Source organism: Felis catus, chromosome A1, assembly GCF_018350175.1.
Source record: "Felis catus isolate Fca126 chromosome A1, F.catus_Fca126_mat1.0, whole genome shotgun sequence".
In the NCBI taxonomy this organism is placed as follows: Eukaryota; Metazoa; Chordata; class Mammalia; order Carnivora; family Felidae; genus Felis; species Felis catus.
This window is the reverse complement of record NC_058368.1, coordinates 111,074,996-111,101,830: the sequence shown is the minus strand read 5'-3', so window position 1 is coordinate 111,101,830 and position 26,835 is coordinate 111,074,996. Positions and strand designations below refer to the sequence as shown.

The 26,835-nt window shown below is 45.7% G+C and overlaps 1 protein-coding gene and 1 long non-coding RNA gene across 11 annotated transcripts in view; one reads left to right on the top strand and one right to left on the bottom strand.

Moving 5' to 3' along the window:
* Positions 1-26,835, bottom strand: part of JADE2 (jade family PHD finger 2) — a 115,600-nt gene that overhangs the window by 62,589 nt on the left and 26,176 nt on the right. The gene's annotated exons all lie outside the window — the stretch shown is intronic.
* Positions 1-26,835, top strand: part of LOC102899549 — a 55,717-nt gene that overhangs the window by 12,027 nt on the left and 16,855 nt on the right. For 2 of the 8 annotated variants that reach the window (XR_006599011.1, XR_006599012.1), the window contains exon 4: positions 21,401-21,468. The exons of the other annotated variants lie outside the window; for them this stretch is intronic. This is a non-coding gene — a long non-coding RNA (uncharacterized LOC102899549). The remainder of the gene's footprint in view (positions 1-21,400; positions 21,469-26,835) is intronic. 8 annotated transcript variants of the gene reach the window in all.

The following is a 26,835-nucleotide window of genomic DNA, read 5'->3' as shown; positions in this document are numbered from 1 at the left end:
GAACATGATGCTAATAACTGGTTCTAGGGTTCCTTCTGAGAGAGAACTGCCCTTTGTACAGGAAAATATACTAGTAAGCTGGTTGAAGATGAAAGGTGAGAACCACCAGTTGCCCCAAGTTAGAAGTAGGAGATGAGAACATGCAGTCTACTTCTAGGAATCTACCCCAGAGAGACCCTCTGATGTGGGCACAAGAAGATCTGTTTAAGATATCATTAGAGGGGCGCCTGGCTGGCTCCGTCGGTAGAGCACGAGACTCTTGATCTCAGGGTCATGAGTTCAAGCCCCACATTGGGTGTAGAGGTTACTTAAAAAAATAAATAAATAAAATAAATCTTTGGGATGCCTGGGTGGCTCAGTCAGTTGGTCATCCGACTTCAGCTCAGGTCATGATCTTATGGTTCATGGGTTCGAGCCCCGCCTCATGCTTTGTGCTGACAGCTCGGAGCCTGGAGCCTGCTTCGGATTCTGAGACTACCTCTCTCTCTGCCCCTCCCCCACTCACGCTCTGTCTCTCTCTCAAAAGTGAATAAACACTAAAAAAATTTTTTTTAATAAAATATAATATTTATTTTATTATTATTTTTCTAATGTTTATTTATTTTTGAGAGACAGAGAGAGACAGAGTATGAGCAGGGGAGGGGGAGAGGGGGAGGGAGACACAGAATCCAAAGTAAGCTCCAGCCTCTGAGCTGTGAGCACAGAGCCCGACATGGGGCTCAAACCGACAAGCCATGAGATCGTGACCCGAGCTGAAGTTGGACGCCCAACCGACCAAGCCACCCAGGCGCCCCTAAAATACAATCTTTATAAAGAAAAAAGAAAAACTGGAAATGGCTTGAATGTCCATCACTAGAGCACTGGCTAAATAAACCACAGTCAAAAAGAAGGCAGTGGGGCACCTGGGTGGCTTAGCTGGTTAAGCATCTGACTCCTGATTTCTGCTCAGGTCATGATCTTGCAGTTCATGGGTTGGAGCTCTGAGTCAGCTTCTGCACTGATAGTGTGGATCCTGCTTGGGATTTCTCTGCCCTTCCCCTGCTAGCGCACTCTCTCTCTCTCTCAAAAATAAATAAAAACATTAAAAAAAAAAAAAAGAAGGCAGCAAAGAAAGAAGCATTGTGTGGTTTTGTGTGTTTGATGTGGAAAAAGCTCTAATAAAAGTGTTAAGTGAAAAGCAAGTTTCAGGATATACAAATATCAGATCATTATGCTGTACACGTGAAAACAAAAAGCAAGTTTCGGGGTAATATGTATAATAAGATCTTATCTGCATTAAAAAAACACCTTAAAAAGTCTACATTTTTATCTGAACATAGACACACAGATATACATAATTTCATAGAGAAAACAAAGCATCTGAAAGATACTCATCAAACTGTTGATGAGTTGCCTGTGTTGTAGTGTAGGAAGTGAAGTTGGGAAGAGGTGAAGGGTTAACGTAGGAGTTGTGAAGATGAAGAGGAAGAGTCAACCCCATGGTTGTTGAGGAAGCCCTAAGAAGCCCTTTGCATTTACCATAGGTGCTTAGAATTCTCCAGAGACAAAAGCATCATGGGGGTGGCAGGACATGTTTTCCCAGCCCAACCATGGACTGCATTGTCCAGGAAGCCTGCCCTCTGGTCTAGCCCCAGTGCTGACTCCTGGTGGCCTGGGGCCTGTTTGGCCCTCTTTGGGCCCCAGCATTAGGGTCTCTCTGGGATTCTAAGTCCATTCCAGAGCCTTCTCATGGAGACTGAGCTCCAGCAGGGGCATGGAAAAGCTCCACTTGGCCTTTGGCCTGCTGGGACTTAAACATGGGCCAGGCTGCGACTGGGAATCAGTGTGAGAAAGGAGGTTTCTGAGCATCACGGCCTCCCTCCTCTGACAGATGGACTACCATTTCTTCCCAGAACATTTGGCTTGAGGATACCTGGCCCAGCTTGGCTCCTCAGGAAACAAATGTGGGGATTATTCATTACCTGTTGGGCTCTAAACAGTTAATGAAACCCACTGAGTGAGGGCTCTGGACTGGGAGGCAGAAGTGGAGACTGCTTCAGGCTAGGACTTGGGCTCTGGGCCCACAGGATGTTGGTGTGAGCTGTGCACAGGTGCAGATACAATTCCTACGGTTGGTCTAGGCTAGCTTCAGTTTACAGAGATGTGTTAGATGAAGTCCCTGTCCTGAGGATACCACAGGATGGAGGAGGGGCATTAATTGGATTTGGATGGGGTCAAGTATGTGGATAGAATCTAGCCTCAGCATGGAACCAGAAGCAGCAAGGGCAGCTGGCCCTGAGATGCCTCACTCCAGTCAAGGCTTCGTTAATGGTGTCCTGGCTTTGACCAGCTTCCCACTGCTGGGAAGTGCTCCAGAGTCCAAGGTGGTTGCCTTGGGAGCCTCCTGCAGGCACTAGTGAGCAAGCTGTTCCTCCCTTATGGCTGTGGACAAAGTGACTTGTGAGCCTGGGGTGGCCTTAGCCACTGTAACTGGTGGACATCCAGGACCTGCAGCTCTGGCAGGTGGCAACCTCCTTCAAAATGTACTAGATCTCCAGCCAGGGCCCTGAGGAGAGACTTGGACAGGAATTGGCCCTGGATGCCTGTGCAATGGACATGCTTGGAAACAAGGGAATTCTTGTCAAGCTGATCCCCAGCTAGGCCAGCTCCAGGCAGATTATCCACCTAATACAGTTCCTCTAGGCTCTAGGAAAGTTCTACAGAAGAAGGAAAGCCTGTAGACACTGGCATCCAGCTGGGGCAAGAGAGGCAGATTCCTAAGGGGCAGAAGCGACTTCCCTGAAGACCCTCTGTCATTGAGCATCTAGCTGCTTACTTTTCTGATCCCCAGCTGCCCTTAGAATTCAAGGAAAGGCACACAGCTCTTAAGTGTCTAGTCTGCTGGCTGTCCAGGCTGGGAGGGCATGCCCAAGGAACGGCAGGTACCATTCTTGCTCTGGAAAACCTCACAGCTCAGGTGGGGAGGTGAGATTCCTAGATTGGAAACAAGATGGGTTAGGGCATGAATCAGTGTTCAAGTGTCCACTTTGGCCATGTGTGTGCACATACTCACAAGGTGTGAATGAGACAGGAAGGATTCACTATGTGGGAGCAGAAGAAAGACTGTGTGCATGTGTGCATTTGTGTGTACCCATGCTCATGTGTACGTGTGTGTTGTGTGTCTGCATGTGTCCAGATGCACCTAATGTAGCCTCTCTAGAGTCCCCATCCTCTGTGCTATTTGCCTAGACAACCTAAAAATAATTTCCATTTAACTTTAGGATTTGTTATTCGAGGCATAAGATGCTTGCCCAGCAGATACAGTTTTCTACCTACACTTTATCTGAGATCAAGTTAAAATGGGTCTGCATTATTTACACACAGGATGGCTAGTGAGCAAAAGGCAGACTAGAACAGCCTGGATTTGGCTGGTAAGTCCATATAAAAACAATCCCTAGGTGGATAACAAAACTGGACAGTGTGCATAGGTTGGCAGTGATGGCATCAACAGCGATGATGACAATGATGAAAAAGGGCCCAATATGGTTACCAGGGGTATGAACAACCCTGTATCTCACCCACACATGACATAGAATTGGGCACATGGCAAGCAGTCATGAATATTTATTCAATTTATTTGTAGGTGTTTGGAAGGAATGTCCACATATGTGACACATATAAAAATATGGAGCTAGATGACTGATAATTCATCACGTACAGAGGACTATCAAATGATAGATTGAGTTTAAAAATTAGTTTATTGGACCCATGGCTGGGGGGTCATACAATTATCAGATTGAATGATGAAAGCCATGGAGGAATGATAGGTTGATAAATAACTTGTTGATACTTCATAAAGGGGTAAGAAGGGAGATAATTTGTGGCCAGGTGACAAAGTTAGTAGATCCATGGTCAAATCCAAATAGGTAGATAGATAGGTGAACAGAAATGTAGCAATGGAGTGAGAGGCAGATAAGAGGATGAGCGAGATACTGCAGTGGGCAGAATAATGCCCTCCCAAAATGTTTATGGTGTGCTTTCCATAACCTGGAATATGTTACCTTACATGGCAAAAGGGACTTTGCAAACATGATTAAATCAAGGGCCTTGAGATGGAGACATTACCCTGTATTACCCAGATGACCTCAGTCTAATCATATGTCCCACCCATGACCTCTCTTTCAGCATGCCCCAGCCTCCTCTGCCTTCTTTTCAGTTGTTGATCATACCAAGCTCACTCCTACCTCAGGGCCTTTGAACTCACTGTTGCCTCTGTCTGCTGCTTTTTGCCTCTCAGATCTCAGCTCAAATGAGTGTTGCCTCCCTGCTTCCAGATTTTTGTCCTGAAGCCTTGAGCACACTCCGTTCCTGGGGACTGGGCTGGTGCAATGGGATGTCCCAGCTCTTAGCCTGCCCTGGCTGGCACTATCCCCAGCCCTGGGTCCCGCCCAAAGCTGCGGGATGGAGCAGTGTGCATGAGTCATCGAGCCACAGACACAGTCCCCTTGTTGGAGGGACCTGAGAAGTTATGTTGTGGCAAACTCTTAGAGCCAATGGCCAGATTGAAAGGGAAGGTTAGGAATTTCCCCAAGTTATTCAGGCTCACACGAGGCTGGGAGGGGGCTGGACGGTAGAAGAGCTGGGAGTGGCCTGTGGGGATGATGCTATAACCTCTCTGTGGACTGCCCTGTTCCCACCCAAGCTAGAACAGGCTGTAGAGGAGTAGATGACATGCCCCAGTCTGAAAGGCACTCATTTCCCCTCAACTATTCCTTCAGTCACCTCTCTGTGACTGAGCACCCACGGTGTACCAGGAACTGTGCTGCCCTACTCCAGGCCAGGCCCTGCCCTGAAAGAACTTACAGTCTAGTCGGGAAGGCAGGCTGGCATGCAGACCTTACCGATTGACTGGACAAGGGCTCGCTGTCGGGGCTCACAGAGAAGCCACCCTCGGCTGCCTGTATGACGGCAGTGACCGGACTAGCTAGAAGGGCATTCCAGGCAGTAGAATCAGCCTAGTGTGTTAGTTTTCTAGAGCTGCCATAACAAAGCAGCACATGCTGAATGGCTTAAAACAATAGAAAATTGTTCTTTCACAACTCTGGAGGCTGGAAGTCCAAAATGAAGGTGTTGACAGGGCCAGGCTCCCTCCCAAGCCTCAAAGGGGAGGATACTTCATTGCCTCTTCTAGCTTCTGGTAGCTCCAGGCATTCCTTGGCTTGTGGCTGCATCCTTCTGATCTCTGCCTTCATCTTTACATGGTCTCTTCCTTCAGTGTCTGTGTGTCTCCACATGTGCCTGTGACTGTGTTCCAATTCCCCTCTTCTTACAAGGACATCAGTCATATTGGCTTTGGGCCCACCCTAATGACTCATCTGAACTGGATTATATCTGCAAATAGCCCATTTCTAAATAAGGACATACTCACAGGTACTAGGGATTAGGACATTTTTGGTGGGACACAATTCAACCCGTAACAGTCGGTGAAGACTTGCAAGGGCCTGGAGCTCAGGACCAGAGCACTCTGCTGCTTGCTGTTTCATCACAAGCTTTGTACACGTTTCCCCCGGGGGTGGCTCACTGGTCCATACACCTGTTAGCATGTCTCCACCTACAGACTTGCTCCCAGCTCCCCCCATCTCGACAGCTTTTCCATCTCATGCGTCAGACTTGTCTCTGTAGGAAATCTTTCTCTGATTTCTGAGATTCTCAGTCTGTCCTCTTCAGCTTCCTCCCCACCCCATGCCAAGCCTAGCATCAGGAAGCCAGAGGCTTTGAGTCTAGCCCTTCAGCTATTTCCATATTCCCCTCAACACCATCTCTGCCCAGGCTTCTGACCGAGCCTGGGTGTCCCTGTGATGGGGGAGGCAGAGCTCTGACTTCTGCACCAATGGCCCTAGCTGTTGAATTGTCCCCTTTGCTTTGGCCACACTGCATCTGCTAGGAGCTCCCTGAGAGTTCTGAGGTGTCCCCACTTCCAACACTTGGGGCCCTATGAAGGCCGCTTGGCCCCTACGGTGAACAGGGCTGTAGCGGAGCACTGCCTAGCTGACTCAATTTGAGGGGCTCACAAAGGGCTCCCTGACCCAAAGATCTCTCTCACCTAACTGCCCAGGGTCAGAAATTCCACCATGGGCGAGTCTGACAGCATCCACCCCTAATGAGGACAAGTATCCCTTCCCGGGGAGGGGGGTGGGCAGAGCAGGGAGACTCTCTGACGGGAGTGGCTTAGGCAGGGACTTGCCTCCGGAACCTGGAAATCTGGTGATATTTCACTCAAGTCCTACAGGAGACTTGCCACCCAGGAGCAGGAGGGGCCAAAGAAGACAGGCTATGATGCAGAGCTTTGTCCAGAGCCTGCAGGCTGTACAGTGGGGGGCAGCTGAGGGCAGCTCCAAACCCAGCCTGACCCAGGCAGAGATGCATTCAGGCCCTAGGATATGAACTAAGCCCAGCCTCTTCCTTCTTTCCTGCCCATCCTCCTTTGTCCTGAACCTCCCTGCCTGAAGACCCAGCCTCTTCGACATACTCCCAGCCACTGGGCTGTTAGTGGCCTTTGGACTGGGGAAGGATTGGGGCCTCCCTCTTGGGCTCCACGCCCCTGCTGGCAATCATCAGGAGCAGGGAGAGGCCCAGAACTGTCATTCCCTGGGCACAGTCCCACAGTGTCCTCAACCGGCCAGTCCTATTCTGCCCTTTCTCCCATGGGGAGGAGCTGGGGGCAGGGCCCAGACCTGGACAGAGGCACTGTGTTGCCAGGGGCCCTTAGTCCCACGTGTGCCCATGGAGCCCACACTGTGTGCAAAGGCCCTGGATGAGGCCGGGCTGCCTGGACTGTTCCTCCTTTCCTGCCAGAGGGACTGAAGGATAGGATGGTGTGGGCTGGGGGGTGGGTGGGGGGGATGGGGGGTGTTTTGCTCACTACAAGACCCCAAGTCTTCCAGAAAGGTTTCTTTGGAAGGGTGAGCCAGCCATGTCTAATAATGAGCTATTTCAGTTTTGACACAATCAAGTCTAGCTTTAGGCTGCCTAAAATAGCCAAGTATAGAAGCCAAAAATCTGCAAGGATGGTTTGGCTCCTAAGGCCTGGGGTCCAGTGCAGGCCCAGGTTGGGGTCAGGAGGGTAGCCTCAACCCCTGCATCCAGATTCCAGGCCTCAATCTCCACCCCAAGGTACCAGTCCAGGCCCAGCCCATACCAGATCCTGAGGCTAATGAATCCTCTCAAATTCCCACTCTTACCTGTCCAGTTAGTACCCACATGGCAAACATTAATAGAGCACTTTTTAGATTAAGAGCTGTGTGGAGAATTTCATGGTGCCCCAGAGAGGGTAAGGAATGGTCAAGGGTATAGCTAAGTCTGGCTTTGAACCTGCTGCTCATGGGAGAGAAGGCATCTCCAGGCCAGACCTGAGCCTATGTTGGGGGGTCCAGTCAGTAGCCTGGGCAGCTGGGCTGGCCTCTTTGCCCAGGATTATCTACCTGCTGGGTTACCAAGGACAGCCAAGTTGGGGAAACAGCCCCTGTCAATGGCCTTACTGGCCCCTCTTGGGCTTGCTGAATTCTTTGTTTCCTCTCTCACAGAGAAGGAGGGAAACCAAGCAGTGTGTGTTATGGGCCGCAAGGCTCTGAACCTTGAGCATAGCACCATGCTAGGACGGGGAGCAGCATACAGAGACACTCAGGGGGCACCTTAGGAGCAGAGCCGGCTGCCTTGGCTCAGGAAATAAATGCTCAGCTCCCTCTTAGCAGCAAAATCCTGCTGTGTGTCCTATTTCCTCACCAGGCCCTCAGAGACCGTCTGGGGAATCCGTGAGAGCATGATCTGCCTCCGCCAGGGGTACAATCCCCAAGGTCATCAGCCACCAGACTTCTGTGTGTTCTCTGGAGGTCTTTGCGCAGCACCGGGAAGAATAGTTTCTCCCTCACCTGACCCTTGACTTCTCTGGGAAGCTCATCCCTCCCCTAATGCCCCCTGTGGGCTTCCTGAGTCCCAGAACCTCAAAAGTACAGTCTAACAAAGCTGTTAATGGCCGTTCCACCACTTGGTAGCTATTTGTGAGCAAGATAATCCCTCTGAGCTTCATTTGTCTCACTTATAAAGTAGAAATAATGACAGTCTTTATCTGAAAGGGTCATTGTGAGGATCAAGTAAGATCATCTAGGGGCTGGCACATAGTGACTGTCTAATAAACAAGTGGTATGATTATCATCATTATCTGTGGGTAACCTTCTTTAATCTGCTTCTCTTCCTTTGCTCCTCCCCTTTAGCCCCCTAAATCCATAATTGTCACCTTCCTAGAAGCTTCTCCAGTTTGAAAGGGGTTAGCTGGTCAGGTCCTGCTCCCAGGTGAGTGGGAAACAGGGATGTGTGCCTGAGCATTCTGATTGTAGAGCCTAGAATGAGTTGTCCACTGACCCAGAACGCTCTCGCTTAGGTCACCATCCACATTCTTAATTCAAGGGGATTTCAAGAATCAGCATTTCTGTGGTAGAAGACAAAGCCAAGAAACGGAGAGGGTAAAGGAGTCACTGAAGGCTACACAGCAAGCTTAGGCCAGAGCTGGGCTAGAGCCCCAGGGGACCTGCCATCCAGCTCTCCTCACTGTCTGACTCAACAGCTCTCATTTCTTCAGAAGTCTCACTGGAAACCTTACTCCGGAGCTTTCCTGTTCAGAGAAAGCAGCAAAGTGTAGAGCCAGCCCCCTGGGCCTAGAGCCCTGAACTCCCTGGGCAGACCCACAGGCTGACAGAGACGTTACCGGAGCTGATGATTCAACTTCCTGCCTTTTGAGAGCACCCAGACCACAGAGGTTTTCTTTCTTGGAGGAGGGGGGCATCTCCTTGCCTTGGGCCAGGCAGAGTGGGTCAAGTCTCCACCACAAACCACAGGGACTAGGTGGTGCGTGGGGCAGCCCCTAGGGGGCCATGCTAGAACCCTGGCTGGTGCTTCCTTAAGCCTGTCTCCTCTTTGGGTTAATGATTACCACCTAGGGTGACAAACTATCCTTTTTTTTTTTTAAATCTGCCCTGGTGTTAGCACCAAAAACTCCACATCCTGGGAAACCCCTCAGCCCTGGGCAAACCAGAACGGTTGGTTACTTTATTACTACCTGCATTTCAGGAGGACACGACTTCCCACCTCAGTGACGCTGGGAGCATGGGCCCCAGGACAGCACATTCTAGAACAGAGAATTAGCAAACTATAGTCTGAGGACCTGATCTGGCCCTATGCCTATTTTTGAACAGCCCATGAGCTAAGAATAGTTTTTATATTTTTAATGGTTGAAAACAAAATTAAAGAAGAATAATATTTCATGACACGTGGAAGTTACATGAAAGTCAAATTTCTGTGTTCATAAATCAAGGAACACAGCCATGTCCATTCACTTATATATCGTCTCTGGTTGCTTTCTTATTACAAAGCAGAGTTGAAGAGCTGTGACATAGACTGTATGGACCCACCGACCACCTCAAAGTCTCAAGTATTTCCTGTTTGACCCTTGACACAAACAGTTTGTTGACCCCTGTTCCAGAGGCAGACAGAAGGTAGGAATGCTTGAGGTGCACCAGGTGTAGGTGTGTGTTGAGGGGGCAGTGATGCTTCTGTGAAGAAACTCAGAGCTAGAGGAGAGACAGAATAGAGGAGGCTTCATAGCACAGCACTAATCCAGGATTTATTGGATTAGCTGTGAGGTGGGGACAAAGTACCGAGTTTCTCTAAGACTCAGTTTGCCCCTTTGCACTGTGGGGTGAAGGTAGGTAGGCTCTGCATCTCTCTGACTTCAGTGCCTCGTCCTCTAAGCTGACACAGTCCTCTCCAATGACTCAGGCACTCCAGGACTTCTGTGTGGCCTAGAGCAGAGCAGGTCCTGCTCCCTCTGGGCCCAGCCCACAGCCTATTTGGCTTTAAGCCACAAATAGCCCACAGCCTGTTTGGTTTTAAGGCAGACCCAGATCCTGTTCCCAGGACTGGAAACTCCATCCTAACTAACTAATATTTCAACAAAGCTTAGGAAGCACCTACTTGTGTGAAAGGTACTTTTAGGGCCTCCTAATACTGGAATGGTCCAAGGAGCCTCTCTTTCCCTTTCTTCCAGTCATTTGAGGTGGGGAGCTCTCCTCCTCAAGAGAGGGTGCAATAGAGCAATTGACTCCACGACCCCTCTTCTTAGATGAACACACTAGAAACCTCTCAAGTGCCAGGTCATGTACTATGTGCTATTAAGCTGAGCCAGCAGGCAGTTGACAATCTGGGAGAGTTTGAACAATGTGGACTCGAGTGAAATTGGACCCAATGCCAAGTCTAAAGTGGGCACCAACTTGACCCCTCTACCCCTTCCCTGCCTTAGCCCTACAACAAGATGTACTCCCTTTTTCTCTTTCAGAGGGCTGGGAAAGGAATTTATCTGGTTCATAGAAGGCTTGCGGGGGGCTGACCTCAATGTGGACCTTCGTGACTCCCAGCTAAGCACCTACAGTGGTCTGTCTGGTCTTTTCTGGAGACCTTTGTGCCCTCGGAGCACAAAGCCACCTTCTTCTTCTTTGCCCCTGTCCCCACAGCTCTGGTGGCTGACCTTAATGCATAGGACATCTGAGAACCTAAAAAACTAAGGATCAGGGGAAGGTACTACAGAAACAGATGCTCAGTTTCCAGGCTCTCTGAAATTTCTGCTGGGGTTGATTGGGTCAGAGGGGTTATTTATCTTTTTTAAATAAACATTTTAATTGAAATCTAATATTCTTGGAGAAAAGCGCTCAGCTCATAAGTTCACAGCTCCTGTGAACACACCTCTGTAACTATTACCTATGTGACCAAAAACAGCATTACCAGCCCCCCAAACCTTTAGTGCCCTCTGTAAGTTACTGACCTCAGGGATAACCACTATGGTATCCTCTGTCACCGTAGATTAGTGTTGCCTATTTTTGAAAACTTATATAAATGGAATCATATAGTATGTGCTATTTTTATGTCTGATTTCTCTTGCTCAGTGAGATTCACCCATGTTATTGACTATGAAATAGTTTGCTCAGTTTCATTGCTATTCTCTGTTTTATGAATGTACCACCACTGATTTGTTGATATCATTGTTGATGGAAATTTGGGTTGTTTCCAACAATAGTACATGTCTTTTGGGACATGTATGTACCCTTGCTGAGTATATGTACTCAGAAGTGGAATTGTTGGGATATCAGACATGCCTATGTTTAGCTTTAAAACATACTTACTTGCTGATAGTTTTCAAAGGATTTTTTAAAAGCTCAGGCTAAAACTTCAGATAGATATTTCTATAACTACTTACATTTCTGGGGACCGGTAATGTCCCAACCCATTTCTCAGGCTGCAAACACTTGCCAGCCCAATTCCAAAAATGGTTCACAAATGATGCCCATACACCCATGGGATGTACCCTCCGCCTGCTAACAATTGTGCTTCATGGGCTTATGGGGGACACTGGGGCCTGCAGGACACACGCAATACCAGATCCTTGGCCTATAGGTCACAGAGTCCTGTTTGGGCATCCATGGGACCTGTAGTTTCAGGACCCCAAATCAAAACTTGGGGTCTGACAACTAGGAGGCATATTTGAAGCTGGGACCATCTTATGAAACCCACTTTTTTGACCATGGACAAAAGCAGTAAGGCTCCATGTAGGTTCAGGCATCCCAATGTTGTCACACAGTGCCATAAGTACAGCAGAGGCCCCATGTGCCTGAGCAGGTCTCTCCACTTGTACCAGGACCAATCTACCTGTGTAACTGACTTAGCAGCTCAGGGCTGCAGCAGCACTGGCAGGCTGTTCCCAGAGCCTGGTACGGAAGGTCCTCATCTGATTCCTTTCTGAGCAGCTTCTAGTTCATGGGACCCTGATTCCTTCCCACTGGCAACACCTGCAAGGAGAGTTTCTCAGAGGTGGATTATGCCCTCATGTTGCTCTCCCTGGCCCAGATTTTCAATCCTTAGAAGGAACAGAGTTCATTGCATCTCTGCAAGAAACCTCCCTCCATGTCTTACTTGGGAAAGACAGTGGCTTCCTTAAGGCTTGAGCAATGCTTTCCATCACTTTGAAGGACTCATCATTAAGAGCAAACACCATGGTTAGCTTACTAAACATTGTAGGAAATAATGAAGGCAGTACTCACAGCCCCCTTGGGGGAGGCAGGTTGTGAGGAAGTGTGAGAGAGAGCCCTAGAGATATCCTGGAGAAGACCTGGGCCAGTTTGGTTATTACCCTGATGCCAGGAAGAATTTTGTCATGGACCTAGGCTGGGTTTGTTAGCTCTACATGGACAATGGGTGTGCTTGACTAAATATCCTACCAACTACTCCATCAGCCATGTGATCAGGTTGTTTCCAGGCCATACATCCCATACTGGCTTCTGTGGACTTATTGCTGAGATAAGGAGAGGTTGGGGATGGTACTAGAGTCCCCTCATTCAGAGACCTGGGCTCTAGGTCAATCCTGAGTCCCCCAGGCTGTTGCTCCGTTGTGCCCCCGTGTTCCCATCTACAAAATGGGATAATTTTGTCCATTACGAGGGGGCTCTAAAGAACAATACCAGAGAGAAGGCCCCCTGGTGATTTCATTGTGGACATTCCACAGGAGTTGGTTCCAGGCTGATGCTGAGGCAGGGTGTATGTGGGAGAACCAATTAGAATTCTTTTAGTTTCAAGTTATATGAAACTCATCCAAATTGGCTGAAGCAAAAGAGAACTATTTGTTTGTTTGGTTGGTTGTTTTACATAATGGAAAAATTCAGGGGCTTCAGGCACACCTTGATCCAGGGGCTCAACTATGTCATCCAGACCAGGGCATTCTTCATTTCTGCTTCCTTAAGGATTGGCCTTTTTCTTAAAGTGTGGTGACAAGACAGCTGCCAGCAGCTCCAAGCTGACACCCTCACATCTCTAAGTCCAGATGAAAGGACAACATCTTTTCCTAGAATACTCAAATACTTAGTATTGGCTCTGATTGGACCTCATGGCTCAGCTTACAACCCATGCTCCGCCTTAAACCAGCCATTGTGCAACCCTGCAAAGGGCCTAATACACTATGCAGCTCTGATTGTCCAGGCCTGATTCACTTGTGACTCTCAAGCCAGGGAATTACTCCACCTGAAGCACATGAGCTGAAAATGATAAGAGGAGTACTTTCTTGGATGAAAATTGGGTTGCTATTCCCAGAAGAGGAGGGACAGTTACTAAGCAGGGAAACGACAACAGTTCTCAACAGGGACGTCCCCTGCCTAGAACAGGAGTCCTCTGGCCCGTGCCTTTTACTCCCTGATTGTGTTGTGCTTTGAGGGCAGGAATCATAACTATCTCCCCTCTGTATCTGCAGAAATATTAATAGAATGAATAATAATCTTGGGTAGGTATGTTGAGCTTGATACCTTTTCAAACCTCTTTTAACATCTACCCTATTATTTGATTCTTTGTTCTTCTTTTTGGCTACCCAGGATCTGAACCCTCTTCCTGTGATGGGGAATTCCCCTCATTCTGAGGCAGAGCCCACTTCCCACTACAGAGGCTAAAAGTACCATGTGCATACTTTTCCCAGCCTCCCCGTGGCTGGGTGAAGGCCCATGACTGAGGCTCTGCCATTCAGGCACAAAGGCTCCAGACAGTGACCCAGGAACTAGTGACCCAAAAAAGCAGGGATCACAGAGGGTTCTCCTTGGTGGTTACTGTGGGTGTAGCCGGCCACCCACAGTGGTGGTGGAGATGGTGACAGCACAGAGCCTGGGCAGGATACAGCAGCCCAGCCTATAGGGTCTAGTGCACGATGGTGGTGGCAACAGTGAGAACAATGAGGTCCTGACTGAGCCAGTTTTCGGTATGATTGTCTTTTCACGTCATCTGCAGCGCTGCTTTTCTGCTTTGCCAAGAGATTCTCTGAGCTGCTCAATATTATTTTTCTGCTTAAATCAATTTAGCTTAAGTCAATTAAGTCAATCTGCCTAAGTTAAAGGTCAATTTCTGTTGCTTGTATTTAGAAACTCTGACTGTTACAATCCTGGAGACAAACCCACTGGATAATTCCCCTTTCTCAGATGGATAAAATAAGGCTAAGCAACCGACCCAAGTTCATTCAATGTGACAGTCTGTGAGTTGAGACCAGAACCCTGGACTAGGTGGGACAGCCCTACAGCTGGCAGGTGGGAGCCCAGGCAAGGAAGAACTTTCTCACAAGTAGAGCTGCCTAACCAGATAAAAGCCCCTTGTTACTGGAGGTGTGCAAGCAGATCTCGGGAGACTTAAGGGATAGACCAAAAAAGGGAAGTCCAGTTCGCTTCTTCCTCATGGATTGCACATGTTATCATCTGTCCAACCTAGAGTGAGTGCTCTTTGTGAACACAAGGGTGTTAAAGGGGAAAACACAGTTCCTGGTGCTACAACTCCAAATGCCCACCCTCTCTTGTGAGTCAGCCTGGCCCTGGCCCAAAACATAACTGCCACTAGTCCTGTGTCCCAGAGCAAAGTCATGGTGTTTACTGGCCTCCGTCACTTTAATGAAAAAGCCCCTACACCAAACAAATACAAGCACAGACATTTGCAACTAATTATGGTAGTGCTGATCAGTCAAATTTCATTGTAAATTGCATGTTGAAATTGATAGTGGGCGAGTCAAGAATAAACTGGTTGTCTGGAAAAGTGACACGGGCACACAGGACTAGATTAATAATTCAATTTAGACTCAGTCAGACACTCTGAAGAAGAGGAAAAAGCAGATTAGCATTGCCCCAAGATTGCTTGTTTACCCAGTACTTCTTGCCAATGTGCCTGGCTTCTAAGGGAAGTTGATCCTCCTTTAGAGTCCTCCCACTTCGGGAGACCACAGGGCGTTGAGTATTCCAGCCTTTAATTCCTGGTTTGCAAAATTGCAGCCCTGAGTGGTTTGGGGAGGGGTAAACTGCCCTTCATCCTAGCTGCTGCTGAGAAGCCTACTCAGGCCGCTTCTTGGGGGACAGACACCTCCTGCTGCAGTGAACCACACTCTTGGTCTCTCATTTGTGGGTACTGGGCTCGGGGAGGTAATCCACCTTGAGAGTCCAGGTGGATTTCCCAGGTCAGGTATGGCTCCAGAGAAGTGAGCCCTGAGAAGGTGGGAAAGAAACCAGAAGGGCCTCACAGAGCTCCCCAGTTGGCTTGGTCCCCATGGGATCCCAGAGAGCTATGAAGTCCAGAGTCCCAGCTTGGATGGAGGCCATAAGATGGATGGGCAGTGTCCTTAGGATCGGGCCTTCTGGGAAGGTCACTGTGTCCTTGCACCTGGAGAGGAAGGTAGGAAGGAGACACAGAGCAGGCAAAATGTACATGTGTGTGTGTGTTGGGGGGGGGGGGGGGTTAGGTACCTGTATGCCCATGAGATGCCACCTTGAGTGGCCAACCCTGAACTAGCCAGGAGTGCTTCACACTGAGCTGCTCACCAGCCCAAAATGGATTGAGAATAAAGCAGCCTGCAATGTGCACAGAGCCACTGGCCCCCACTCCAATTGCCCTCACTCCACAGGCCTGTGCAAAGGAAAGTCTTAATCTTCATCCTCTAGATCTGGGTTCAAAACTCAAACATCTAGAGGGAAGTGGGCCAGCTATGGGATGGGGGAGAGCTGGTGAGCTTGAAACTGATTGGCGGGGGGCGGCCGTGATTCAGCTTCAGGAGTCTGCCTAGAGACAATATAAGTTGGAATTCAGAAAAAAGCTTAGGCTGGGGATATAAATTTGCAAGTTGTCAGCAACGGAATGTTATTTAAAGCCAGGACACTGGAGGAGATTATCAAGGGACTGCACGAAGATAAGAGATTAAAAGAGGTCCAAGGACTGAGCCTTGGAGATGAGGAAGTGCCAGCAAAGGAGACAGAAGATGAGCGACCAGAGAGGTAGGAGGGAAACCATGAGAGGGTGGTGATGATCCAGGTGCCAAGGAGGGAGAGATGAACTCTTACATGCTACTGAGAAGCAAGCAAGGTGAAGCCTGATATTTGAGAACATGGAGAGCCCTCGACAGAGGTAGCTTTGCTGTAGTGGTGGGGGCTAAAGCCTGATGGGAGAAAGGAAGCAGGGAGAGGACTTGAGACAGCAAGAAGAGTCCATTCCTTCTAGGAGTTGGGCCATAAAGAGGAGCAGAGAAATTGGGTGAGAGTTTGAGGGGGATATAAGGCCAAGACATGATTTTTCTTTAAGATGGAAAAATCACAGTATTTTTGTGTGATGATGGGAATAATCCTGGAGAGAGGGGAATTTTGATGATGTAGGTGAGAAAAGGGATAAATGTTGGAGTGAAGTCCTTGAGTAGACAGGTGGAGATAGCATCTGGTGTACAAAAAAGGGGACTGTCCTTAAATAGGAGCATGGACAGTTCACCCATATTAGCAAAATGAAAACCAGAGTTGATGAGCACAGATGCAAGTGGGTGGGGGAAGTAGTGGTGGAGCCCGTGGAACTTCTCTGGTGAGGGCTTCTATTTTCTTAGCAAGCTAGGAACAGGTTGTCAGCTGAGAGTGAGGTGGAAGAGGAGGTGTGAGGCAGTCGGCTGAGAGAGAGGGTGTAAGTGCCCTTGGGGGTATAGTATGATTTCTGGGCAGCCTATAGGTCTCACTGAGGGAGGCTTGGGTTCATTAATTCAAAGTGAGACTGGTCAGCCCATTGTGGGTTTTTATTTGTCCCAGGCAGTCTGTGGATGCAGGTGTAGGGTAGATAGAGGGCTGAGTTTAACCAAGGCTGTGGTTTTGCCAGATGACCATTGTACAGGGAGGGGAGAGGGAGAGAGTATGGCATCGGACCATGGAATGTGAGCTGGGTAAGAAGGGAAGGGGGCCTGAGGAGGCAAGGGAACACGAATATTTGCTTGGATCAGTAGGCTCCAAGATGAGCTGTTGGATTGGGGGCACTAGAAGGAGTGAGGTGGAGAGAGAGGTACTGTTCACCGAGAGGGGACACAGATCACCCAGTCAATGAAGGTACTGTACTGACAGATAACCACCAGTTGGAGGTCTGGCTGCTGGAGCAAGAGGCTGAGGTACTACGGAAGCCAAGATTGTGAAGAGGAGGCCAAGGGGCTGAAAGAGCTAGTTCATTTACATGAATGGAGAAACTAAAAACTAATGCAGGAGTGCCCCTGGAGAGGAAAGGTGGGGAACTGGGATGGGCCAGGAGCTAAAATCTTCAAAGAACAAGGGGGAGAGACCAAGGGGGCCTGCCAATGGCTGTCAAAAGTGGAGGAATGGGTGGTCTTGTCTGATGACATGGCTTCCAGACATGGGTATTTCCAAGGAGGAGGGCAAACTCTGACACTGAGGAGCAAAATAGTCATTCCCGATCCCACCAGGGACACAAGGACCACAGTAGGGGGAAGAGCCACCACTTGAGAGGCTGAAGGGGAAGCGGAGTCCTTACAGGAGAGGCAGTTTGCCATTAGAGCAAGAAAGCAAAGATGACATTCTGAAATGAGGCTGAGGATATGGGGAAATTCACTGATGCCAGACCATGAGTTTCAGAGACCAGTGAAAGGATTTCTAGACATGGGGTAGGGTAGTCGATGAGGTCAGAAAAGGGTAATGCAGAGGCACATGGGGCTTAGAGTCCTGGAGTGAAGGATACCCTTGGAATTCTGGACTTCATGTGGGACTGGTATGAACAGGGATAAAGGGGCTGTTGAGAGCAGCCCCGAGGAGCCCAAGGCAGAGGGTGGTGGCCAGGCTGGGTTTGTTGGGAGGGGAGAGGAGAGAGCACCTGTCGGGAGCCCTCTTCACTCCTCTGATGGTGGTCTGGAGGTTTGAGGAAGAGCAGTATTCCCAGAGCAGGTAGAGGCCTGCACTCCCTCTTTACTCCCACATAGAAATATTACTCAAAACTCTCTTCATAGAACTGAAAAATAAAACTACAGACACATCAATGAAAGAGAGTTATCCAGAAATAGAGTCTTACATATGGCATAATAAATCTCTATATAATAAAGTTTGCCCTCAAAAGAGTAGAGATAAAAAGCATGATTCCCCCTGCCCCAGGGACAAGTCACTATTTGAGAAAAAATAAATCCAGATCTTTACCTTAAATCTTCCACTAAATGAATTCAAGTGATCTAAAAAGCTAGTGTAAAAAATGTAATACTAGTATAAAGATAGAAATAGACCCACACATACATGATCAATTGATTTTTAACAAATAGTACCAAGGTTGGGGCGCCTGGGTGCTCAGTCATTTGAGCAACCGACTCTTGATCTCGACTCAGTTGATGATCTCACAGTTCATGAGTTCAAGGCTTGCATCAGGCTCTGTGCTAATGGCACGGAGCCTGCTTGAGATCCTCTCTTTCTCTCTGCCCCTCCCCCCACTTGTGTTCTTTCTCTCTCTCTCCCTCTCAAAGTAAATAAATAAACTTAGGGGGAAAAACACACACAAAAAAAAACAAAACAGTAACAAGGCAACTCAATGGGGAGCAAACAATCTTTCCAGCAAATGGTCCTGGGACTATTGGATAGCCATATGTAAAATTCATACCACAAACATATATCATTTATACTATATATAAAAATTATATGATATGGATTAGAGGCCATATGTATATGTATGACCCATATCCAAATTATATATACAAATTTTATACAAAAATTATATACAACAATTTAAAAACAGGCAAAAGACTTGAATTGAAGAAGACTTTACCAAAGAAGTTATTTAGGTAACAAATAAACAACATGAGATGCTCAACATCTTTTGTCATCAGGAAAATATAAATGAAAACTATGAACCCACTAGAATGACCAGAATTTAACAAGACCGACCAAATCAAGTACTGGCAAGGATAGGAACTGTGGTTACCCTGGGACGGATGGAACACCAAAGTGCCATGAGGAAACACGGGGAAATTATGGGTATGTTGTATGAGCAAAGCAGAGTTTAACCTTCATTTGCTCAGCTGATAGACATTTCAGTTGTTGCCGGTTTGGGCTTGTGGCTGACGCAAAGATGTGTCACCCAGATCCTTCCTCAAGGAAGGATTTGCTGTCCAGTTGCAGAGAGTGTGATAAGCAGAAACCTGCAGCTAGTAGTTTATTCAGGGTCTGCCTGAGCTGCAGAGGGCTGCCTTGCCCCTTTTCAGAGCAGCTGGCATCCAGTGACTGAACAAAGCAGGGATATAGAGGCTGGGCCATTTTAATCCAATCTGGGACAATCCAGATGCACAATATTTGCTCCAGAGTTCCCTGCCAACTTGGCTTAGACGTCAATGAATGTGCATCACAGTTGGACTTCTTCTGCTCAATCCTGCTTCCTCTCCCTTCCTTTCATTGATGTTGATTCCTAATGTCCATCATAAATATCTTGTGCTCCAAACTCCATCTCAGCATCTGTTTCCTGGGAACCAGATTTATGACAGGGCTATGACAAACCGAGCTCCTATGACCATTCTTGTCCATGTTTCCTGTCCTATTAACACTCTTTTCTGTAGGATATTTGCCTAGGAATGGAATTGCTGGCTCATAGTGTATGTTATTTTCAGCTTACTTGGATAATGCTGAACTGTTTCCCAAAATGTTTGTACATCTTTATGTAAATTTATATAGATGAATGTTTTTGCTTATTCAATTTGGTAAGTATGTAGTGATATCTTACTGTGATTTTAATTGACATTTGCCTGATGACCAAAAAATTTGAACAGTTTTATGTTACTGGCCTTTGTGTTTCTTTTTTTCAAAGGGCCTATCTTTTGCCCATTTTTCTTTTTCCCAAGTTATTCTGTTTTTTGTATTATTTACTCATTTATTTTAAAACCACTTTATTAAAGTATGATTGACATACAGAAAGCTATACATATTTAATGTACATAGCTTGATGAGTTTGGAATGCACATTCTTCTACTGGGTTGTCTTCTGTTATTATTTCTCATGAGTCCTGTATATATTCTGGATAAAAGCCTTTGATAGTTAAAAAAAATTTTTTTTTAATATTTTATTTATTTTTGAAAGAGAGAAAAAGAGCATAAGCAGGAGAAAGGCAGAGAGAGGGAGACACAGAATCAGAGGCAGGCTCCAGGCCTCGAGCTGTCAGCACAGAGCCTGATGTGGGGCTTGAACTCACAAACCATGAGATCATGACCCGAGCCGAAGTTGGACGCTTAACCAACTAAGCCACCCAGGCACCCCATAGCCTTTGATAGTCTTATCTGTTATTATTATCTTCTGCTACTCTGTAGATTGCCTTTTCACTCTCTTAATGTTGTCTTTTGATGAATATAAATTCTTCATTTTATCTGTCTTTCCTTTGTAATATTGCTTTTTGTGTTTTAAGACCATTTCCCTACCCAAGATTATGAAGATATTCTTCTACATTGTTATTTTTCTACATTATTATTATTATTAATGTTTATTTATTTTGAGAGAGAGAGAGAGAGAGAGAGAGAGAGTGCGTGCACACATGTGTGCGGGAGGGACAAAGGGAGAGAGAGGATCCCAAGCGGGGTCCATGATGTCAGTGTAGAGCCCAATGTGGGCCTTGATCTCAAAACGTGAAATCATGACCTGAGCCAAAATCAAGAGTTGGATGCTTAACCCACTGAGCCATGCGGGTGCCCCTCTACATTATTATTTTAAAACTTTACAATTTTGGCTTTTCTATTTAGGTCCATATACACCTGAAGTTGATTTTGGTGTATGGTGTAAATTTAGTAGGGGTTCAATTTCATTCTTTTCCTATATAGATCCTCAGTTGTTCCAGCCAAGTTTATTAAGAATCTTTCTGCCAATGCTGTACCATGCCACTTCTGTCAAAAACCAAGCATCTAGATATGTGCAGCTCTGTTTCTGTAATCTCATCTCTATTCCATTGAACTGCCTATCCCCCAAATCCAGGCCCTCTCCTAATTACTATAGCTTTATAGTAATCTGATATAGTAATAGCAATTCCTCTAACCTCGTTCTTCCTCTAGAGTGACTTAGCTATTCTTGGCCTTGTGCATGTCCACATAAATTTTGGAATCATCTTGTCCAGTCCCACAAAAAATCCTCATGAAACTTTATAGAAATAAAATTGAATCTATAGATCACTTTGGGAAGAACTGATGATCTTTGTAATATTTTAGTCTTCCAATCCATGAACACTATAGCTTCATTTATTAAGATCTTTAATTTCTGTCTATAATGCTGTAAATTTTTCTGCATTGGAGACTTATTCAAATTTTATTGCTTTATTCCTAGTGATTTGATATTTTAAAATGATATTCTAAGTGCTATCCTTTTAAAATATAATTTCCTTTTTGTTGCTGTTAAATACATTGATTTGTATATATTTACTTTTTTTAAATCCAAGAAACTTGCTGGACTTTGTTAATAATTCTAATTACCTGTAGAGCATTTTAAAAATTTCCTCTGTATACTATCAAAACATCTATAAATAAAGGAAATTTTGTTTCTTCCTTTTCCAGTCCTTATTCCTCTTCTTTCTTCACTGTGTCGGCCAAGATCTCCAGTATGATGCTGAATAAAAGTGGTGGTAATGGATATCTTTGTTTTGTTCCAATTTTCAAAGGGAAAATTTCCAATGTTTTACCACTAAGTATGATGCTTGCATTAGTTATTTTTTAAAAGACAGCCTTTTTAAAATTAAGGAAGTTTCTTTCCAGTTCCAGTTTGGCTCAAGGTTGTTTTTTTCCCCCACTATTTATCCATTTGATTCAATGGATGTTGCATTTTATAAAATGCTTTTTCTGCATCCACTGAGATAACTATAGGATTTTTCTTCTTTAATCTATTAATGTGATAAATGACAGTGACTTGTTTTTGAAAGTTAAACAAAGCTTGAATTTCTAGGATAATTATAACTTGGTCATATGAACTATCTTTGTTATTATATGATGATAAATTTTGTTTATTTTATTATTTAAAAAATGTTTTTTTTTTTAACATTTATTTATTGTTAAGAGACAGAGTGCGAGCAGGGAGGACTACAGAGAGAGGGAGACACAGAATGTGAAGCAGGCTCCAGGCTCTGAGCTGTCAGCACAGAGCCCAACATGGGACTCAAACCCACAAACTGAGATCATGACCTGAGCTGAAGTCAGATGCTCAACCGACCAAGCCACCCAGGTGCCCCTAAATTTTGTTTAATTTAAAGTTTATTTATTGAGGGAGAGAGAGAGAGAGAGGGAGGGAGAGAGAGAGAATGAGTAGGGGAGGGGCAGAGACAGAGAATCCCAAGCAGGCTCCACACTGTCAGCACAGAGCCCAACAGGGGGCTCCAACTCATGAACCCCAAGATCACGACCTGAACTACAATCAAGAGTCTGATGCTTAACCAACCGAGCCACCCGGGCGCCCCAATAAATTTTAATAATACTTTGTTTAGGGTTTTTATATGCTGTTCATAAACAAGACTGGCCTTCAATTTTCCTATATTGACCCTGTTAGATTTGGGGGTCAGGGACATATTAGATCCATGAAATGAGTTAGAAGGATAACTTTAGTCTTTGGGAGTAGAAACTTCTATACTTGTGGAAGTTTGTATATGAATGGTATTTTCTATCTGGAAAAAAGAAATCTTTGTGGAAAGATTTTAAATTACTGATACAATCTCTTTAATAAAATATACAATATAAAATATTTAGGAATAAATAGAATCAAGTACCAATATAAAATATAAAACATAAAGTATAAAACATAAAATATTTAAGAATAAATATAATCAAGCAAATATAGGACTTATATACTGAAAATTATAATGCATCTTTGAGAGAAATTAAGGGGAAAAAAGAAATTAAAGAAGACCTAAATAAATGGAATAGATATCCTATGTTCATGAATCAAAAGACAATATTGTTCAGATGGTAACCTACAGAATCAATGCAATCCCCATTCCAATGAGTTTCTTTGCAGAAACTAACAAGCTAATCCTATATCATGTAGAAAATGCAAGGGACTCAGGACAATGAAAACAATCTGGGTAAAAACCAAAAAGTCGGAGGACTCACACGTCCTGCTTTCAAAACTTACTGCAAAGCTACAGAAATCAAGACTATGTGATATTGGCATAACGAATAAACACACAGATAATAGAATAAAAGTGAAAATTCAGAAATAAACTCTTACATTCAAGGTCAACTGATTTTCAACAAGGGCACAAGACAATTTAATGGGCTAAAAGAAAAAACAGTGCTGGAACAACTGAATATTCACGTACAGAAGAATGCAGTTGGATCCCTACCTCACATCATACCTAAAAATTAACTCAAACCAAATCAAAGATCCAAATGTAAGAAATAAAACTCAAACCATTAAAAGAAAACATAGATGTAAATATTTGTTACTTGGATCAAGCAATCATTTCTTAGCCATGAAACCAAAAGCACAGGCAACCAAAGAAACATATAAACTTGGACTTCACCAAAATTAAAAATTTTATGCTACAGAGAGCAACATTAAGAAAGTATAAAGACAATCTAGATGATGGTAGAAAATTTTTACAAATCATATATCTGACAAAGGGCTTTTATCTAGAATATATAAAGAACTCTTACAACTCAAAAGTAGAAAGACAAATGCTCAATTTAAAAATGGGCAAAGGATCTGAATATACATTGCCTCAAAGAATATATACAAATTGCCAATAAGCACATGAAAAAATACTCATTATTAGTCATCAGGGAAAAGCAAATGAAATCATACTCTGATACTACATCATACATACCACTAGAATGACTACAATTAAAAGAACAGATAATAACAAATGTTGGCAAGGATGTGGAGAAATTAGAACCCTCATACACTACTGGTAGAAATGTAAAATAGTGCAACTGCTTTGGAAAACAATCTGACAGTTCCCCTAAAGATTAAATATAGAGTTACCATATGATCCAGAAATTCTACTCCTAGGGATATGCTCAAGGGAAAGGAAAACATGTATCTATAGAAAAACTTATACATAAATGTCCATAGCAGCATTATTCATAGTATTCCAAAAGTAGAAACAACCCAAGAGTCATAAACTGATAAATGGATAAACCAAATAAATGGAATATTATCCAGCCATAAAAAGGAAAGAAATTCTAATACATGCTACCACATGGATAAACCATGAAAACATTACGTAAGTAAAGAAGCTAGTGAAAAAAGACCACATATTGTGTGATTCCACTTAAATGAAATATCCAGAATAGGCAAATCCATAAAGAGAAAATTGGGGTACCTGGCTGGCTCAGTAGATGGAGCATGTGACTCTTGATCTTGGGGTTGTGAGTTCGAGCCCCATGTTGGGTGTAGAGTTTACTTAATAATAATAAAAAAGGGCAGCAAGTAGATTAGTGGTTATCTAATGCCCTGGAGGTAGGGTATAGGGGGAAAAGTGAAATGACTCCTAATGGGTATGATTTTTGGAGGAGAAGGTGATGAAATGCCCTAAAAGTGATTGCAGTGATCATTGCACATCTCTGTGAATATACTAAAAACTACTGAATTCTATACCTTAAATAGATGAATTGCATGGTATGTGAATTATATGTCAATCAAGTTATTTATTAAAAAAATATATATATATATCAGAGGCACCTGGCTGGCTCAGTCGATGGGGCATGCAACTCTTGATCTCAGGGTTATGAGTTTGAGCCCCATGTTGGTTATAGAGATTACTTAAATAAAAAAATAAATACATTTTAATGGATCTGAGAATCAGGAGGACTCTGATGACCCTCAGCCAGCCAAAAGCATTTCAGTGCCATGGTCAGTTATTGGAAATTGGCAGGATGGGGAGTGATGTGAACAAGGAAGAAAGGAAAATACAGGGGAAAGACTTGGAAGAGTTATCTGGCCATGAAGGCAGAAGTGAGACTTGATGGAAAAGAAGGCTCAGGAGTATGTATTCTTTAGAGTCACATAAGACACATTACATACCTCAGCCTGAGATCTAGCTCATCAAAGAAGCGGGTGAAGCTGATTCTGTGGGCCTTTCCAGCCTTCTCTCCTGATGCTGGTCAGACCGGCCAGGCCAGTCCTCTCTTCCTATACCACTAAAACTTAGCCACCTGGAAAGGCTTACCACACCCCGCCTCATCTTGGAGCCCTTCCCAAGAGGTGCCATCTCCCACTGACCTCTCCCTTCTCAGCCTGCTTTCACACTGCATACAAGATGTCATCACTATATTGTTATCTTACATGACCAGGTATTCCAGATTCACCAATGCTGTCCTGGTGACCTGATTTGGGGAGTAGGATATTGCCTAGAGCCTGGGACCCAGAACCTTCAGCCTGCCAAACTCATTAATAAAACATTCTCTTATGACCATCACCCCATGCCTGGCTTCTATAGGCTGGCCCCTCTTTGAGGATATGGTCACTGAATGTGGGTTTCTAGGAAGCCATGGTTTCTAGGAAAGCCTATATGTGCCCACCCATTCCATGTGGGCCAGAGTCAGCAAGAAAGACATACTTATTAAGCCTTGGGCCCCAGTATTTTCAGAAGAGCACAAGCCCCATGAGGCTGGCCTTAAGGTGTGAGGGGAACTTCTCTATACCCTCCCCACTCTTGGAAAACAAAAATGCTGTTAATTGTCATATGAAATAAAGGCTTTGATAAAGCCCAGTAAATGGTGCTTAGCTTTTTTGAACACAGTGTTTCCCAAAAACATTTGTCCTTGGGACCTTTTGTCCACCCCATCCACTATCATCCAGGAACACATCACCCCAACAAAAAAGTCTAGAACCTGTAACTGGCACTTGTGGCCCAGCCTACAAATTTCAATGGCCAACCTCTCCTCCTCCACCAGGACCCTTCTCTGTATCTTACATATTCTCCTCTAAGGCATAGCCCACAGCTATCTCCACCTGCTGGGGTGCCAGTATCTCTGAGTCACCTGCTCCCTTAAACACACAGAGACCCCTCTCCCCACCTCATACCCACAGCTGGCTATTGCTTCCAACATTGAATATCCTTGAGTATGCCTGTCGTTTCCCTATCCCCCTTTCCAGGTCATTCCTTACAGCTCTCTGGGTTGCCCCTGTGAGGCCATGGGCATGAGACACCACATTTGGCAACAAGCCAACGCGGCAGCACTGGGCTTTGAAGTATTCTCAGAACCTGAGTCCCCTCTCTCAGCTTCTCTACCCCATAGGGATTCTGCCCCAGATAGCAGAAGAGCAGGGTATAGGGCAGGATCAGAGGTGGAAATGGGCATGGGGCCACAATCCAGTAGCAGCTTTCCCCATGGGCAGGGATCAGACGACCCTCCCTATGCCTAAGTTTGGCACTTGGTGAATGATCATTGACAGTTCTTAGAAGCCCCCACTCCTCCAGACCCTAGTGGGGGCACATTCTCCACGAGGGAACTGGACACTTCCCAAAACTCAACACATCCTGGCTGGAGCTGGCTGTGGGCTGGGCACCCCCGGGCCAGCCGGGCAGGGCGGGGTGTCCTGGAGAGCCGCGGATGGGCCTCACACCCAGGCTGGGCCAGGACACCCCGTCCTTGGCCGAGGCCCAAACCGGCTCTGTTTACAGAATCTGTCAGCTCTGTTCCCCCTCCCCCACCCGGCACTTCCCCTAGAGTCCTGGGGGCTGGGAGAGGGGCAGGCGGAGCCTGAGGGAGACTAGGAGGCAGCCAAATCCCAGTCTGGTCCCTCAGTCCTCCTCCCCTTCTTGGCGCCTAGGGTCTATCTCCGCCGGTTCTCCAATCTTCTGGTTTCCCTTTCAAAAGCATTGGGTGGGAATGCGCCTTTTAAAAGAGAAATCTGCAAAAGACAACGCTTACTCCCAAGGAAAGTTTAGCTAATGGTAGAAAGATAAGACACTGAGCCGGCAGGCGCAGGGAGAGTTTTCTAGGCAAGGGGTTCCTGGATACCTCCAGACAGCCCGGAAGGAGGCTCTCTCTTTCCT